This window comes from Sciurus vulgaris, assembly GCF_902686455.1.
Source record: "Sciurus vulgaris genome assembly, chromosome: 12".
Classification (NCBI taxonomy): Eukaryota; Metazoa; Chordata; class Mammalia; order Rodentia; family Sciuridae; genus Sciurus; species Sciurus vulgaris.
This window is the reverse complement of record NC_136473.1, coordinates 74,589,184-74,608,872: the sequence shown is the minus strand read 5'-3', so window position 1 is coordinate 74,608,872 and position 19,689 is coordinate 74,589,184. Positions and strand designations below refer to the sequence as shown.

The 19,689-nt window shown below is 38.8% G+C and overlaps 1 protein-coding gene across 6 annotated transcripts in view; it reads right to left on the bottom strand.

Moving 5' to 3' along the window:
* LOC306642093 (UPF0739 protein C1orf74 homolog) overlaps positions 1-19,689 on the bottom strand; it is a 122,737-nt gene that overhangs the window by 74,695 nt on the left and 28,353 nt on the right. The gene's annotated exons all lie outside the window — the stretch shown is intronic.

Sequence of the window (19,689 nt, the reverse complement as noted above, 5' to 3'; positions counted from 1 at the left end):
AACTTAGGCTGGTATATTTCTCTTAGAATCCATTAAGCATCTACATAAGCATCTATCTATATTCTCAAAGTACATTGGAAGTTTGGAGAGAAGGGATTGGAGTTCAAATCCCACCGCTTGCTCATTTAGTCATGCATTCATTCAACAAACATTGCTAGGTATCACCTGACTATGACCAAATGGGAAACAAAACATCAGCTATACTGACAACTCAGCAAAACCCTCTATTGGTCAGCACCTAATAGGTAAGAGATGGTACCCACATGTTAGATGATTTTAGTAGAGTCTAATAAAAAGGGGATTATCTACAAAAGTGTGAGGAAAGCCTACACGAGCAATAGTGTAGTATCTCAGGGCTAGTTACAGTTCTTTCTACCCAGAGGCCTGTAGACACAAGAGGACAGTACTGTTAACAGAAGCCATGATAGACAGACCTGTTTGGAGAGTGCCACATGACAGAGCTGTGCCATTTGGTTAGAGGATGTAGTCACTAAAGACCAAGAAGAAGAAAACTGGGGCAATAAACATCAAGCTTCACTTTTTCCCCCTCTTTGATCTCTGGTCAGTACTTTTCATTAGCTGAACAGGGAGCAAAGCAAAAAACTGGTATAGACCATACTTTTCAGCTTCCCCATGCACCAAGCAGGGTGGAAATGAATGGAAGTAGTTCTAGAGAGATAGATGGAATATGAAGATAGATAGATAGATAGATAGATAGATAGATAGATAGATAGATAGATAGATAGATAGACCCAGCATGAGCTCAACACTCCCAAACATAGCGTCCTGCTAAGTGATGCTAAGACACAGACATCCTTTCCTGTCTCTGAATCTTAATGCCTGGGCAGTAGGATAGATTAGAGTCTATAGAAACCCACCAACCACATAGAAAAGAAACTGGAGCAAAGATTGTGAATATGGCTAGTCTTAGATAGGGATCCTTTCCAGTTATGCTCAACACACGGCAGTAAGAGAGGCCTGACTGCACTTGTGTGCAAGAAAAAACACCATAAGCATGAAGTCTGGTTTCTAACTAGACAGGATACTAAACACAAGCAGGCACGGCTGACACTAGCAAAATGCAATCTGATAGACGTCTCAGTTTCTAATCAATCAGATCAACACCACTCAATCTCTTGCAGAAATGAGGCTCCCCCTCCAGAATGAGAAGAGAAAGGATAGCAATTCCATTCATGAAGGATGGAGACAATATTATAGCTGAGTTAGAATTTGCTGGGGACTGGTAAAAGCTTTCTACAAGATCCTTCCCCAGAATCTAAAGGAGATGATCTCAAAAACGAGGTCTGAGAACTGAAACCATCTACACCCACATAGCTTATCATCTTCATTAATGTGACATTAAAATTCCATTGTCCTTATCAGTGTGACTTTACTATTCCAAGAAACACTTGTGCAGTAAAATAAATGTAAAAAGCCCATTTTAAAATGCTCAGTTTTTCAATAAATAGCATTGAATGACTGCTACTCCTAAAGACTCCCTGGATCCCTCACTTCCAAACCCTGGCTATACTGTGCTCACCAATTCCAAACTGCTGTATTATAATCCTTACCCAATACTCACTGAACCACCTTGCAAAAGCCCCGCCTTAAACTAGATGCCAGCACCTCATAAACACTCAGACTTTACCCTCCCCATTCTGGTAGACTCTGGCTGTATCGAGGTGGTACTCCTCTTTACCTGGGTAAGCAAGAAACCCAGTTTGCCTTATCAGCAAGTTGTTTCAGTTGTTCTCAAGGAGACAGCATTCAATAAGCCCTTCCCAAGAGATCATCTTTTTTTTAATATTCACTAATATTTAATAACAGATACATTAAAAAATTTTACATGATGACTTCACACCTTTTTTCCTTAATAAAATGTTATAAAGGGAGTCGAAGACTTTTGTACTCAGAAGTAACCTCATGAACCTCTTCCCTTTCTGCCATAGGTAAAATAGTTATATCTTAAAATTGGTTTGTAGGTTTCACATCCATGTTCTTGTATGTTAATTACATATGTATCCACCCATAAATGTTACATTATTCGATTGCTTTAAATTTACCTAAATGCCAAAATTCTGCTACTTGCTTTTATAATTTTACATTTTTTGATTTATTTTATTGTACATGATAATTATACATAATAGTGGGATTCATTATGCCATATTCATACATGTATATAATTTTTTATTGTTTGTTCTATTTAGTTATACATGACAGCAAAATGCATTTTGATTCATTGTACACGAATGGATGATAAGTATTATTCCACTGCTTTACAAACATATTACAATTTGTACAACACAATGTACACAAATGTGTATTTCCTCTATATAGTCCAAGAGATCATCTTAAGGGTTCCTAACCTGCTCCCCTGTCCCCCCTTCTCAGAAGTGTCAGGGTTTCCAGCAGCTGGAGTCAACTTCCAATTTTAGTAGTCCACCAGCAGAACAGTGGCCCTTATCATTGGATCAGTTTCACTTACCTGCCCTGTCTAGCTTACTTTATCATGAGCTTAATGATAAAGGCACAATGTCCATGTTCACATCACATGTGGAATCCAGGTGTATATCACTCACATCTCACACTGACATAAAATTTAGCATCACTTTGTGAATTATAAAAGGAATTCTGCCCTCACTGAAAGGATTCATGAGCACTCCAGTGTTATGGAGGGAAAAAAGAAGACTGAGTTTATATCCATTCAGTGTATGTCTCTTAAGCCAGGAGTTTACCCCTTGGCAGTGCCCCTCTCAAAGTGCTTTACCACTTATCTGAGTCCAACTCTCAGGTAGTACAACATCTTTCTTCCTTCTCTCCCATTTATCATGCACAGTGGCCATAGTTGAGGCCACCTAGCAATATCTTTTGAAACAGAAATAATATCTTCCCATGAAGAAGTTATTTTAATCATTAGGAAAATAAGAATTTCACCAAGTATTACATTTGTCATAGCCAAAACAAAATTGAAAACAGTCTTAATGTTTACCCACTGGAAAATGTTTAAATTAGAGGACATTAATATTATGAAACCACTATGTCATAGTAAGAAGGGATCAAGTTGACTTATATGTACTCACACAAAAGAAACTCCAAGGCATATGGAATGAGCAGGGATGGAGAATGGGAAGGCTAACTATATGAGGCATTATTCTCAGACCTTACAAAATTAGGAATGTCTTGCCCTAAGGGGTAGACCTGAGGTTCTTAAAATGGTAGTGTGATGGACCGAGTTGTAAAAGGCAGGTTTAAACCCTAATCCCTAGTACCTCAGAATATGACTCTATTTGGAAATAGATCATTAGTTACACTGAGATGAGGTCATGGTGAATGAGGATGGGCAATATGAGTCCTTACAAGGAGGCATCTATGGGGGGGGTAAAGGCACACAGAGAGAACAGTGTATGGTAACAGGAGCAGAATTCCAGTGATGAAGCTGCAGGCAACCAATGTCAAGGACAAAAACCTCCACCAGCAGTAAGAAGGGGCAAAGAAAGTATTCCTCTCCACAGACTGCAGAGGGACTGTGGCCCTGCCAGCAGTCTGATTTCGATTTTCTAGCCTCCAAGACTGAAAATGAATAAATTTCTACTGTTTTAAGCCACCCAGTCTACTTTGTTGCTGAAGCCCCAGGAAATGAATGCAGGCAGTTATATCATAACCTTGCGCTACCAACAAAGACAAGTCAAGAGGTACAGGTCTCTTGACAGAGAGTTTCACTTCTAGGAAAAATGTGATATGATTAAAACAGAATCATGTCATACCTACATCAAAACCCACTCGGAATAAAGATCTAAGTCTTACAGAGACCTAAAAATCCCACATGATCTCGTTCCTCATTAGCTTTTAGACCTACTCTCCTACTAGCTTCCCCTCCCCTCTCCCACCACATTGGCCTACCTATTCCTGGAATGCGTTCAGCACATTCTGTGTGCCTGGAATGACTCACAGGCCGGCTTCTCTCTTCCTTCAGTTTTTTCCTCAAAAGTTGCCTTCTCAACTAGGCCTACCTTAACCACCCTAAATGAAATTTCAGAACTGCCCAGATATGTTATATCTCCCTTCTCTGATTTTTATTTGTTTTGTTTTTTTGGTGCTGGGGATCACACCCATGGCCTTGGGCTTACAAGGCAAGCACTCTACCGACTGAGCTATCTCCCCAGTCCCCTTCTCTGATTTTTATATCTCCTGCCCGCCCCCCTTTTTTTGTTAATTATCTTGTTTATTTTCTGTCCCTGTTCAAATTACTATGGCTGCCTAACAAACATCCCCAAATTTAGTGCCTTAAAACATGAAATATGTGGACCACTCACAAATGAGCAGCCTGGGCAGAGATCAGGTGGGTTACTTAATTACTGCTCCATCACTGAGACCGCAGTGGCTTAAAAGAATCATCAGATAGTTTGCTCATGCACATGTCTGGCACCTGTGTTAGAAGTACCTAAACAATTGGGACTTGAAATAGCTACTGGGGCCTGAAGAGCATCTTGGGCATCTCTCTACCTTTCTATTGTCTCTCAGATTGGCAACTTCAGAGCTGCTGAACTTCTTACAGAGCCTCAGGACTCCAGCCATAAGTCCTAAGAGAAAGAGTCAGGCAGAAGTTGAATTGCCTTCTAGGACCAATCATACACTTGTGGTCAAAGCAGTTCTGAAGACCCACACATTTTGAGGAGAAGAGAACACAAACCTCACCTCTTGTTGGAGAAGTGTCAGCGTTACATCATAAGAACTACATGTGGGATAGGCAACATACTAAAGTATCCACCTTTGGAAAATACCATCTGCCACGCTCCTCCTCCTAGAACTGGCTTTGTCACAGACCCAAGTCCAGCTGCTTGCCAATTGAAAGGCAATGCTTGGGAGATGAGAGTTGGTGGGAAGGAAAGGAGGTTTACTCAATGCCCACCCTGAGAAGATAGAGGAGCTATTATTCTCAAAGTTCCATCTTGAGGAACTCAGGGAATGCATAGGGCTTTTATAGGGAGGGAAAGGAGGAACAGGGAGAAATGGGCAGGAAGACTATGTGCTGAGAGGGGTCTTTGTCATCCAGGTCTGTGTCTGAGGCTAGTTACAAAGTTACAAGTTAAATATTACAGCAATTTACATGCTAGGTCTAGTTAGTAAATACATGGAATTAAAGAATAAGAAGGGTGTTACACATTCCAGTGTTAACTGAAGGTCACCAGACGTTCTGAGTTCTGTAAAGCTAAAGAAAGATTATTTAGCAGTTACCATCTTAATATTTAGGTATGGCTTTCCTTTAGAATTTAGAATGCCAGGGAAAAGGAGGGGTAATCAAAGGACACTTCAAAAAATGGGCAGCGCTGTTACAGCTTCATGAGGACAGGAGTTTTGTCTGCTTAGTTTCTTATACCCCAGCACCTAGAGGAACACCTGCCACATTGGTGCTGAGCCAGAGAAAAACATGAGGGGTCTGGATGCCAATGATGAGCTATTGCATCAGACCCAGAATGCAGAGTTTCTGGGGCTGACGCAGGACAGGCAAAAAGCCAGGTTCGTAAGAGAAGAGCCCTGCAGATTGTCAACAGGATGGAGGAAGGAAGGCTGATCAGGAGGAGAGATGAGTGTTGAGACAGGAATATGATCAAAGGGCAAATCTACATCCAAAGTCAAGTTGAAATTAGTTTTCCTCAGGCCCAAAGACAAACTAAAGACTTCGGACTGTTCTATGTAAATAGACATTTCCCTGATTCTGCCCACTTGCAGTTTTTCAGATGACCCGGGTGAGTAGGAGAACAATGTAAGCAGTGAAACAGTATCGATGATGTTAATATTAAATTAGATCTTGCTTCTTTTTGGTCCCTGTTTAACAACTAGCGCTCCAGAAAAAAGCAGGGGTAAATGCCTGAATTTCTGATGTGTAGCATCTGCCTATTTCTGGCATGTAAATATGTAAATGGTCAGTTTTAAGCCTCCCACGTGATGTGGCTCTCTGTGAATGAGGAGATGGGTATCATGGGCTTCTCAAGCCTCGACAGCTGACTCTGGCACACCATAGTGACTCTCTCTTCCGCATTCCCGACAGAATTAATTCCTTTTAAACAGTCAGCTCACTGTCTCGCCCCTCCAGGATTTGAAATCAAACTCTGATAACATGAATCAAACTGAATTTTTTTTTTTTCCCTGTCAGCAAGCACGGCCAAGCTGACTAGCTTGGCTCCGATTGCCAGAGAAAGAGAGGGAAGCGGGGCTCCCAAAGACATGGGATGTCCACACTCTTCAGTTCTAAGAGCATTGGCATATGGATGGAACCAACAGCCTCAAAGTGTCAGAGAGTCCTACAGTCTAGACTTTCATATTTGTAAGCCCTGCTTTCCCCTGAGAGTAACAGAAAATTCAACCGTCTGACACGGCTGAATCATGTAGAGATTTACTTTCCTCCCATAATAAAAGTCTGGGTGGGGCAGACCAGAGTCTTCAGAGAGCCAGGCTTCTTCTGTCTTTCCACTCAGCTATCCATCTTCCTCCTCATAGCTGTGTGGCCTTGAGACAGCTGCTCTGCCTTCAGAATTACTCTTTTTTTTTTTTTTTTTTTTTTTTCCCTCAGCAAGAGAAAAGACAAGGTGAAAGGCAGAAGATGCATGTGGGCTGAATTCAATCCCTGAGAGAGTACATCCTGGGAAGCCCTTCATTCAGATCCACATTACATGATCACCTTTCCCAGCAGGAGAAGTCGATAAATGGATTTTCAACCAGGTATTTTGCCAATCCAAACAAAATTCGGGGTTCTCTTAGGCCAGCAGGCATTTGTCACAAGTGTAAATCACCACCAAAGCAGAAAGGACACATAATTCCTAAGATATCAGGCTCTCAAGCACACCGACAGCATCCATTCCCACGGACTATCTGTAAGATTCTAATTGGTCCATATGGCTCCATACTGGAAATCACGCTAGGCCTTCCACCTCTTCAGATTTCCCTTTGGGAAACTGTTAATCCCTCACCTTGGTTAAAAAAAAAAAAAAAAAAAAAAAAAGTGTAATCAAAGGTTCTAGATATCAGGTGTGAGGGAGCCCGGAGGATTGACACCCAAAATCCATCATTTATATTGGGATTCACTCTTGGTACTATATATTCTAAAGGTTTGGACAAATGTATAATGACAAATATCCATCATTATAACATCATACATAGTTTTACTGCCCTAGAAATTCTCTGAGTCCTGTCTTTTTATCTTCAGAGGAGATGACTCTCATTGACAGGCTTCCCACCTGCTGTTCCCAGAGAACTATTCTCAAGGACAGTTAAGTCTTATCTCTATACCAAGTCTTTCCCCAGAGCATCTATGCTTCTGTTCTCCATGTATACTAGATTGTTTTCCTGGGCTAGACTGCTCTCAGCCAGCATCTCAGACCCATCCCAGAGGATGGTTGCTGTGGTCTGAATGTGTTTCCCAAAAGTTCATGTGCTACAAATTTATCCCCAAAGCATCAGTGTTGAGAGGTGGAATCTTTTGGCTATTATTCTGTGCTGATTTTGACCTCATGGATGAAGTAATTAACTCACAGAGTAATGGATTGATAGGTTATCCTATTAATAGTGACCTTTCCTGGAAAATTTTTTTTTAAATCAAGCTCTCTGGTTTGCTTGCTCTGTCTCACTGCATGCTGCTCTCTGCTATGTTATGATGATGTACAAACAAGGCCCTTAGCAGATGCTGAGGCTGGGTATGAAGGGATACTCTTGGACTTCCCAGCCTCCAAAATCACAGACCAAATATATCTTTTCTCTACAAATTACCCAATATGGTATTCAGTTATAACAACAGAAAACAGAGTGAGACAATAGTCTATATGACAGACTTCAAGGGACTTCAAGGGACTGAATTAAAGATTCTCCAGAGTGGTGGTGTCCAAAGCTTTTGATCACATACTTCATCATTAAATCATTAAAAAATTGTGATTAAGCATATATACTTCTAAAGGAGATACAATAATCATTTATGTAACATATGCATATAATAATTACTAACATACAACATGCAGACATAAACATCTTTAAAGGACAAGATAAAATAAATATGAATTCTAATCTTTGCTTCTCAAACCCCAGTAGTTTTTACTACACGTCTCCTTTAGACACATGACTCTAAAGTTGCATTAGAGTAAGAAGGCAGCATAGGCTTCTAACCACTTCTTTAGGACTTGAGTTATGGGTCGGACCTTCTCCTGGCTCAAGATGAACTCCCATTCCCCTGTCAAGGTGCTGTAGGGTACCACCCCTTCTGATATTGCCTAAGTCTAAGAATTTTCCAAGAAATTTCTTCATTTGTACTCACCCAGTGCTCTGGGACACAAATACTAACAAGTCCCAGAAGCATCCCTTACTTTCTCAAGGGAAGTAAGTAAATAAGCTAATTTGTACTAGTAAGGGAAAGGGACATACATCGGCCACTCTGTATGAGTATTCATGACGTTTCACAATGTCAACATCTCAGCACCCCTAGTTTCCATCCTTCCCCAGGGGGGTCACCAGTTTTTGGCAAATGCCATGGGATTGTTTGGGGGGTTTTTTGATGTTATTCTATATTTTCCTTTTTAAACTTTGTACCTATTGCCTGTCAAAATTCTGCAGAAGTACAACTCTTAATAAAATAATGCTGGCCCAGTGCTTTGAAATGATAGCTATCACCCACAGGACAGAGAGAATAAAACTTTATAATGCACTTCAGGTAAACATAGTCTGAGAACCACTCCTGCTAAACCTCCTTTGCTCAAATGGGGCTAAGAGGGTTTTGACACTGACTCCCAGTGGTCAATCACTGCCCATCCCTTACCCTACACCCCACCCACCTACTGCATCCCCTGAAGTGAGACGAGACCAGAACAACAACTGGGAGAGATCCATCCCAATCCACAAGGATCAACCAAAACCTAACTACCGGATGATTGTTCAGTGATGTTTTCATAGAAAGATCTTGACTAAGATTAGGGAACATGAAAGAAATGGGAGAGTTGTCAAAATGCAAATCAAAACTACTCTAAGATTTCACCTCACTCCAGTCAGAATGCAATTATCAAGAATACAAGCAACAACAAATGTTGGCAAGGATGTGTGGCAGGAGGGAAGTACACTCATACATTGCTGATGGGACTGCAAATTGGTGCACCCATTATGGAAAGCAGTACGGAGATTCCTCAGAAAACTTGGAATGGAGCCACCATTTGAACCAGCTATCCCCCTCCTCACTTTATACCCGAAGGACTTAAAATCATCATACTACGGTGATGCAGCCACATCAATGTTTACAGAAGCTCAATTCACAATAGTCAAACTATGGAATCAACCTAGATGCCTTTCAACAGATGAATGGAAAAAGAAACTGTGGTATATATACACAATGGAATATTACTCAGTCTTAAAGAAGAATGAAATTATGGCATTTGCTGGTAGGTGTATGGAGCTGGAAAATATCATGCTAAGTGAAATAAACCAATCCCAAAAATTAAAGGTCAAATGTTTTCTCCAGTATGTGCATATTAATTCACAATAAGGGGGCTAAGGAAAAATGGAGATACTTTGGATTAGACAGAGGGGAGTGAAGGGAGGGGAGGGACTTTGAGGGTAGGAAGGACAGTAGAATGAATTGGACATTATTATCCTATATACATATATGATTTCATGACTGGTGTGATTCTACATCATGTACAACCAGAAGAATGAGAAGTTATACTCCAATTATGTACGATGTGTCAAAATGCATTCTACTGTCATGTATAACTAACTAGAGCAAATTTTCTTAAAAAAGAAAAAAAATGGACTCACTTATGTCAACCCAACAACAACAACAACAACAAAAAGTAAATAAAGCTAGGAGGTTATGAAGGAAGAAATCTTGACCTGAGATTTTTTTGCCTGAGAATAACTATCACAAAGGACTCTGCTGGAACCATGAGATTGCACAGAGGCCACTGCAGCCTTATACAAAAATAATTCCACAAACTGTTCATCTTTGGACTTAGGACACTTTTTATTAACCACTGAAACCAAGGATTATTGTTTGAAAATAACTGATGCAACCTCCTCATTTTTGCCTTTAAAAACTTACCCTTCTACTTATTTGAATGCGCCCATAGTTTACTATGCAATGCATATTCCCATTGTAACACTCCCAAGTAAATATCACTATTCTTTGAAGAATCTCTGATTACTTTTTATTTTGTTTTGTTTTTGTTTTATATTGACAAGTATGACTTGGCAATCCTTCTATTGAGTACCCTCAAAGAAATTAAATCATCCTGTGATAAAGGTGTCTGCACCTTTATCATCATGTCATTATTCATGGTGTGTGTGTGTGTGTGTGTGTGTGTGTGTGTATGTACACAAATATATACATAAATGTATGTGAATACACATATATACACACACACAATATACACATGATGTACATATGTACATATATATGTATACACATAATGGAATATTATTAGACCTTAAAAAAGGAGATCCTGTCATTTGCAACATGTATACATGTATGAACTTAGAGGACATTATGCTAAGTAAAATAAGCTAGAACAGAAAGATAAACACAGCATAACTTCACTTAATGCAGAATCATAACAAAAAAAAACTCAAAATACTTAGTATCGAAAGGTAGAACATTGTTCAATGGTTACCATTGGAGTCAAAATGGGGGATGGGGAGATAGAAATCAGAACACATAGCTTCATTTACACAGGTTAAATAAGCCTAGAGAGCTAACTACCAGGTAGGGGATGGCACCTCAATGAGGATCCCTGCTGGACCCAAGAATTAAATTTCATAAGATAAATTAATAAAAGAAAAGCTTTCAAATATATTTAATAAAATTTTGTGGCACTAGAACTCTCATAAGGAAATGAAGATCAAAAGAAGCAGTTAGAGTCAGTTACTTATATGCTGAATTGGACAAAGAATGGTAGACCATGAAAATCTGATAAGGGCTCAGATATTTAACGGGACACAGAAGTGACTAAAAGGATAAAAATTAGTTTAACAAGGTTGGTTTGCACATTTTTCTCTTGGCCTCAATTTCGTGTCCTTAACAATAAAAATATTGCTTTTTTTTCTTAGTTTAAGGAGGACAAGTATCTCATAGGAATTGCAACTTGTGCTTTAAAAAAAAAAAAAAAAAAAAAAAAGCTCAAAGGTCAGAGTGATCTTTTGACCCTGATGTTTCATAAGTGCCTTTAACTTAAGTAGTCAATATGCCAGAATGGCACAGCTTAACACTACACCAGAAGGAGGACAGTTAACAAAATTGTATTATATACTAGAACTTTACTAAGAGAGACTTTAGGTTCTTTCATGGCCCCCTCTCCCCGCACACACATACCAAAGTTTAACTATGTGAGTAATGGGTATGTTAGTTTGCTTGACTATGGTAATCATATATACAATTATAGCATAATATGTAAGTACTTATATACTACATATATATATGGTAAAACTATATTACATATCATTTTGTATTTACATATACTGTATGTAACTACATATAGATATGTTATAGATATAGATATATAAATTAATACTTAAAAAATAGAAAAATGTATATACCAAGCAGTGGATAGCTGAGTCAAATGATATACATATAAGACTGCATGACCAATGTGATCCTATAATAGGTACAATCAGAAAAATGAAAACTTACACTCCATTTATATGATTTATCAAAATGCATAAATGCATTCTATTGTCATGTACAACTCTTAGAACAAATAAAAGATTTTTAAAAAATAAAAGGCATCTAAATTGACAAGAAGTTAACATGCAGACAACATGATCTTGTATCTAGAAAATCTTCAGGAATTCACCAGAAGATCTATTCAAACTAACCATGACCCGTATGAGGATACAGGATACAAGAATGAGATGATGTTTTAAAATTATTTATGGGATGGCAGGTGCACAACTCTGTGAAAATATGGAAAATTGTTGAATTCAACACTTCAGATGGGTTAAATTTATGGCATGTGAATTTTCTCTCAGAAAAGCAATTTGAGCTATTTGTAGTTTGTGCCTCATTTGATAAGTAAGAATTTGTTTTCCTGAAGGTATGATAGAACCTCAAAATTTAGGAATTAAAGGAGACATCATTATATCATTTAAAAAAAAAATAGAAAAATGCCAGATGAACAGCAGCTAAATTGGGGAGGCTTTAAAGAAAGGAGTTTCTGAGAAGGTGGGTAAGAAAACAGAGGCCACAGAGGAGGACACATGAGCATTTTGCAAAACCTGGGGGCATGCCAAAGAGCCCTATGCCATGAGGGCTAAGGCCCAAAGGACACAGCGTTCACATGTCTCTGTGCGAAGAGACTGGCTGATCTGGGACTGTTGGGGTGAGGTGTTTCTGGGTTTCCTGCTGTCTTTGGACAGTCCTGTGGCACCCTGAGCCCCAGGTGACACAGTGGACCCAAAAGCTAGCCCACCCCACCACCAAAGAGCAAGACCCTGACTGGACTTCCCGTCACAGGCCTCCCTCTGCCTTCCGGGGTGGCAGCCCCACCCAGTGGCTGAACGCAGCACCATGGGATTCCTGGCAAGACTCTACTACCACCTCCTCTTGAAGGAGCCCACAAGCAAGTCACTGTTCGCAGCCCAAGAACAAACCTAGAGGAGGCCAACTCAGCCATCTGGTGACAGCCCTGCCCTGGCAGCCTTGAGCTTGGCCTTGAGCTGCGAGGAGGAGGACCTGTTCAATAGCGACAGCTAGTGGTCATCCTCAAAAACAAGGTGCTCCAAGCCTGACAGAAAGAAACAAAAAGGCACCCGGAAACCAGGACAGGCAGCTCTGAGTGGAGGTAGGCTCATATCCAAAGCCATTCTTGGGTACGGTGGTCCGTAAAAACTCCAAATTGTGGTCCTCCGAAAGCCCCTGCCATCTTCTCCGCTCAGAGTGCTCTTCATTCTCCCTTTTTCTGCTCAACCTTTTAAGGCTTAGCCTGACCATCATCGCCTCTAGGAAAATGTTCTTCCTGCCACCCAGGCTCACCTCTTAAGGTTGGGATAGATGATCCCCCAACTCTGTCCCATGCCTCTACAATTTTCTACATCCATCACTTGAGTTTATTGCACCTTAAATTTACCTTTAAAATTCTCTTCTGGGTCTGTGTGTAAATGTGTGAAGACACTGACTGTACTTTTCTTACTGTTGCATCCCTAGTACTAAATGCAGTTCTTAGCATGTATAAGGTATTTAATTTTTGAGAAATAATGCATTCACAGCCCCTGTACAAAGACAGTCTTTAGTAGAAACAGAGACCCTGAGCCGAGCATGGTGGCCACACCTTTAACCCCAGCTACTCACAAGTCTGAGGCAGGAAGATCACAAGGTCAAGGTCAACTTCAGCAATTTAGCAAGTCTGTCTCAAAATAAAAAGGGGTGAAGATGTAGCTCAGTGGTAGAAAGCCCCTGGGTTCAATCCCTAGTACTGCCAAAAAGGAAATAGAAAAGAAAGAAGAAACATCCTGGTAACACAACAATTTTGCATTTCAAAGAAGAGGTGTAAATGGATCTAAAAGTCATCTCTCCGGATTCCAGCCATTTCTCCTTGTACCACATCACCCCGGTTTTTGCCTCCCACTAACACCTAGCAGCCCTGAGCCCTTGAGCTGTTGGGAACACCCCCTCCTCTGGATAGCTTTCTTGATCTTGCCCTTGAGCTATTGGGAACACCCCCACATCTGGGCAGCTCTCTTGATCTTGCCAACTCTGGCAATTTCAACTGCCCCAAAGCCCAGTTCTAAACAGTATTCTTGTCAGAACAAAAATGCTTATTCACTAACCTGCACCATAAAATCCACTCCAGGGAGTTTACCCTAAAGAAAATATTTTTAAGAGAAAAGCAAACAAAAAAGATCTGCAAAAAGATGCCCATTTGCAACATGATCTGTAAAAGGTAAAAAATAGAAAATCTCCATATAAATAAAATTTCTTTGTATAACTTTCATATGAACAAAATTACAAATCACACTGTGCAAAAACTAGTAAGAGTTTCACCATATTGGGACAATTTTATTTTTATTTTATTAGCAAACACATCTGTAGTACTTACTATGTTCAAGCACTATTCTACTCTGAATATTAATGCATTTAAATCTTCAAAACAACCCTAAGAAGTAGGTGTGCTATTATGATTCCCATTACTTATCCCAGAGCACATTTGGTTTGGTGTGACTTAAAATAGAAGTTAAATAGCCTACAGAGCACTTACTTTGAAGGACGCTATGAGTCACTTCAAATATTTTTCTTTTATGTTGTATAATGTGACACACATTTTTAAAATAATCTGTGTTGGGTGAACTTAAAAATGTACATTTTAACTTTTGCCATTATTCCATGGATGGAGAGGTGCCACGTGCTTATTAATCTTTCTAAGTGATTGATTTTAAATGATTCTTTTTTCCTCCTATGGATGTTTTTATAAAATTATATCAAACAAAATGTACTCATCCACTAACCACTCTTCCATTTTCATTCAATTGTAGAGCTGATGAGAATCAATTTTATCATAACGATTAAAAAGTCACAGGTAGATGTTCCCAATTGCAGATGTTGCTATGGCAATAGTGATTGCTAACATTTATTGAGTGCATTATGAGTATATTTGATGTAATCCTAAAATAATACTGTAAACTAGATTTATTGCTTTGTTTTTTCCCAGTGCTGGGAATTGAAACCAGAGTCTTATGGGTGATAAGCACATGTTCTACACCCAACTAGATACTACTATTGTTATCTTACAAGGGAGGAAACCCAGATGCAAAAAGGTTAGATAATTTACCAAACTTAAACAGACAGTAAGTGGTAAGGTTTAAAGTGATTAAGTTCAACTTCAAGATCAAGCAGTCCAACTTCTGAGTGCACCTGCCAATCAATTATTCCTGGCTGCCATTCAAGGCAGAGTGCTTCAGATGAGCTACAGCCTTGAAGAGCAGAAACAGAAGTGATATGTAAATAAATCTTGTGGGGATGTGGTTCAGTGGTAGAGCATTACCTGGCAGGTTCAAGGTTCTGAGTTTGCTCCCCAGTACTCACTCTCCAAAAAAAGTTTAAAAATCTTATTACAAAGTTGGAAGTTATCTTAGCTCTGAATTATTATAATTACAGAAAATTACAGTCCAAATTTCATTTTTATTATGTGAATTCAATTGTATTTACATTGCATAATCAGTGGTTAATAATTATTTTGAGTAATACTAGGCTGCATGGCTACTTCTTAATAAATAGATTGTGGTATACTTATAAAGGATCATGACAGCATTAAAAGACAAAAAATATGGAAAAATTAAAAAATGAAAAATAATTATGATTTAGTATTAAGAATAGACATAATTATAGATTTAACTACACTCAAAATATGTATAAAAATACACACGCATGTGGACAAAAACTAATATATGAAACTGATTTGTGATTGGTAGTAGGATTAAAGTACTTATTTTTGTATTTTTAAAAATATTGGGCTGGGGTTATAGCTCAGTGGTAAAGCACTTGCCTAGTACGTTTGAGGCACTGGGTTCAATTCTTAGCACCTCCTATAAATAAATAAATAAATGTCCATTGATATCTAAAAATATATATTTTTAAAAAATCTTTTAGTGGTTCCATAATTTTTACAAAACTGAATATTTTTCTATCTACTTGTCACCTTTTTCTTCCTTTTTTTTTTTTTTTTAAATTTTTTTGGCAGTGCTGGTGCTGGAACCCTGGTTCTCAAGCATGCTAGGCAAGTGCTCCACCACTGAGTCACATCTCCAGTCCTATTTTACCTTCTTGATCAATCTCCAATGTAAGCCACTCAAGTGCTCTCTGCCAAGCAGTCCGACAAAAAACTACTGCATCCATTTTCTTAGTGAGATTAGACGTAGTTCAATTTTACTACATCAATTTAAATATTCTTTGTTAGAGATAAGTAAAAAACTAGATTGGAAAGTTATGCAGAAAATATGTAAAATGTAGGGGAAAAAAGTCTCTGGAAGATATCTCAGTTTGGAAAGCAAGGCCATTTGTGAAATAATTAGAGGCTGCGCCAAGAAGGGAAATTGTCACTTTCAGAAAGGGGACCACACTAGTAAATAACTAACCTTATTAGAGAGGCAGCATCTCCCACATTAGACTGTCAGCACACTCACTACTGTTGAGGTTCTCGGGATGCTCAGCTGGAAACATTTATAATGGTTGACTGCCTAAGCAATAAGAAAAACAATATGTACAGGAAGAAAAGGAAGTGGAAGCATATTTCAATGAATAGAAGTTTCATATCTTTAATTTCGTGTTAGGAGATGATTTTTGGTAACTCAGTAATACATTTGGTAAGTATGTTCTTTAATAACGTGAAGTTTTTGGTCATAAACTAGGAGTTCCCAAGTTCTGTTTACTAGACAACTCACATACACTGTGGAGAGGAGTTTGGAGCTTTAGTTGAGCCCTAAAAAGAAGAAAGTTTAGAAAGCAGTATTTCATACTGAGAGAACAAGTCATTCTGATATTTAATTCAGAAATAAGCATTATTTCATATTCTGGCAGGCTCAAGAAGACACACGTGAAATGAAGGTTAAAAGGGAAGAACCAAACTGCCCTAAAGATGGACATATAGTTTGTCCTTTGGAGCAAAACAGAGATGGGGTACCTGGAAGGCCCTCCTTTGTCTGGTCTACCGTATTCTTTCTTCTTCCGGCTCACCTACCCCAGGCCTGAGGCTGCATCCGGTCAGGGATCTTCAGAGTGAAAGCCTGTGAGCCCATCCTCCTCATGATGCTATGACAAAAAGTAACTTGTTCCTTGTTCAATGTTGGACCCACAAGAATAGACCCAAAGTTATTTGTGCCTTATGGTTTGGTCTTTCAGATTTTTAGCACTGTCAAACTTAAAAAAAAAAAAAAAAAGAAAAGAAAGAAAGAGAAATTCTCCAAAGATTCATTTGTTTTGAAATATCAGTGCAATAGAAATACACATGCCATATTAAACAGAGTATAGTCAAAGAGGCTAAGGCAAGGGCATGTTTTTAAAGGCAAAATGAGGAGGGTTACATAAGATCTTTTGAAACAATAACCCTTTATTGCAAAGATCAATAACAAGGGTGGCATCTGTCTAAGTCAGAACAGACAGCTGATGAGCAGAAGTATATTTTTGTATAAGATTGCAGGGGGCTTTGTTTAAGGTTGTGATTCTCATATCACTTTTTTGTGAATTTTTCTTGTTATCAGACATACGCACATGAGATTCCATCCTTCGTAACTTCCCAGCTTTATTTAATATCCTTCTTTTATTATTTTTTATTTGGGGTAGAGGTTAGGGCTATGAATTTGATTCTGAAAACTCACACAGCATCTCTACAACAGATAAAGCTCTTGCCAGTATTGAACTCTCTTATAGCACAACTTTTAAGCTGTATGATGCTAAAAAGCCTCTACCAACAATGGTGATACAAAGCCACAAAAGAGATGAAAAGGACTGAGTACTATATCCTGTCATGAATGTAAAGTCATAATTTCCCTGTAGAGAGGCAATCCTGCAAATGTATAGGAGTTGAGGAAATATTTTCCTCCTGATGAATTTAGAATTTATCACCTCTAAGAATAAATATTTGTCCTTGGGTTGTTTGTGTGAACATCTAATTAAATGCTTACCAGTTAGACACTCTGAAGGCCAAAGAGCAGAGTCTGTGAAAACTTTGAATAGAAACAGATTTAATTATGCCAACTCTGAACTGCTGTGCAAACTTAGTCAGCTTTTCCTTCTCTTCAGCAAATACTTGAGCTAGTCAGTGTATAAAGACAATTTATTTAGGCTCATATTTTGAAGGTTCCACTCCATGATCATGCCATTGTTTTGGGGCCTGAGGCAAATCAGCACATCACAGCAGAAGAGTGTGGCAAAGAAAACCACTCACATCATGTCCAGGAAATGAAGGAGAGAGAAGAAGAGGCCAATCAAAGTCATACCTCCAATGACCTAAACACGTCCCACAAGGCCCCACCTCTTAAAGATACTACCATCTTCTAATAGTAAGCTGGAGCCAACTCTTTAATACATGAACCTTTGGGGGACATTCCCAATCCAAACTATAGCAAGGTGCCAAGACCATCATGTATTTTCTTATTAAGAGTGCCTGTGAAACAGTACGGAGATTCCTTAGAAAACTTGGAATGGAACCACAATTGACCCAGTTATCCCACTCCTTGGCCTATACCCAAAAGACTTAAAATCAGCATACTACAGTGACACAGCTACATCAATGTTTATAGCAGCTCAATTCACAATCGCTAGATTGTGGAACCAACTTAGATGCCCTTCAATAGATGAATGGATAAAGAAACTGTGGCATATATACACAATGGAATATTATTCAGCCATAAAGAAGAATAAAATTATGGCATTTGCAGGTAAATGGATGGAACTGGAGAATATCATGCTAAGTGAAATAAGCCAATCCCAAAAAAACAAAGGCCAAATGATTTCTCTGATAAGTGGATGATGATACATAATGGGGGGTGGGAGGGAGACAAGAATGTAGGAAGGATGGATTGTATAGAGAAAAGTGAGGTGTGGGGAGGGGGTGGGGGGAAGGAAAAATAATAGAATGAGACAAACATCATTACCCAATGTACATGTATGATTACACAAATGGTATGTCTCTCCTTCGTGTACAACAGAGAAACGAAAGTTGTACCCCATTTGTGTAAAAGGAATTAAAATTAAAAAAAAAAAAAAAAAAGAGTGCCCGTGGCATTATTCTGAAATAAATAACTTGGACTCCAGGAATGCATTGCTGAGAAAACACTGTTGGGGGGTATAGAAAAAGATTCTAAGACAAAAACAACTCTTAGAGTAAACTTGCCATTTCCCAAAAGTTTAGTAGGAAATCACCCAGTAGACTGGAAAGAGAAGCAAAAATAGAACCCCCAAAAGGGGGTTCCCATGAAGTCTTTAACTTCTTAGTGTTGTCTCTTGAAATATGGGAAAAACCATTTTAGCATAAGTTTGTTTTCTTTTCATAATTGGTATCCCGTTTAGTAACCCCAATTCTACAATAAAATCTCATAATCCCACACATGCTTGTATGATATTGTGGGAAGTAAAGCAACCAGGCTATAAACCAAAGAGTTTTTCCCTTCAGGGGAGCCCAAACAAGGCCCAGCATCTATCAAGGAGTCTCTGTCCGGAAGTTCCAGAATATGACAATCAACAAGGAAGCCATGGTTCCCAGTAAACCAGGAAATGAGGAGAAGCACAGAGTGCTGGTCAATCGATGCCAGGTGCTCAGTTTCAAGATTAAACCTTCCCTTTACATCCCATACAGATGAAGGGGACCCTCAGGTAGAGGCCAGGTGATGAAGAGAGTGTTTATCACAACTTGAGTCTAATTTGGTGAACTAGTTTTCTTAAATCCATTTTATCTAGATTTTCAAAATCATTGACATAGTTATACAAATGATTCTACAATTATTGTAATTTCCACTGCATTGTGGTCACTTTCAAGGTATCATTCCTAAATTTTGTATCTTTTGTACACATTTCTTTCTGATTTTTAATGGACTGTAAATAGTTTTTTGCAGAAATTCACATTATAGTCTTCTGTCCCACCCAGTGCTCTAGGCCCTGAACTCCCTGTTTCAGTCAGCTTTTTCATTACTGGGACCAAAAAACCAAGAACAATTTTAGAGGAGGAAAAATTTAGT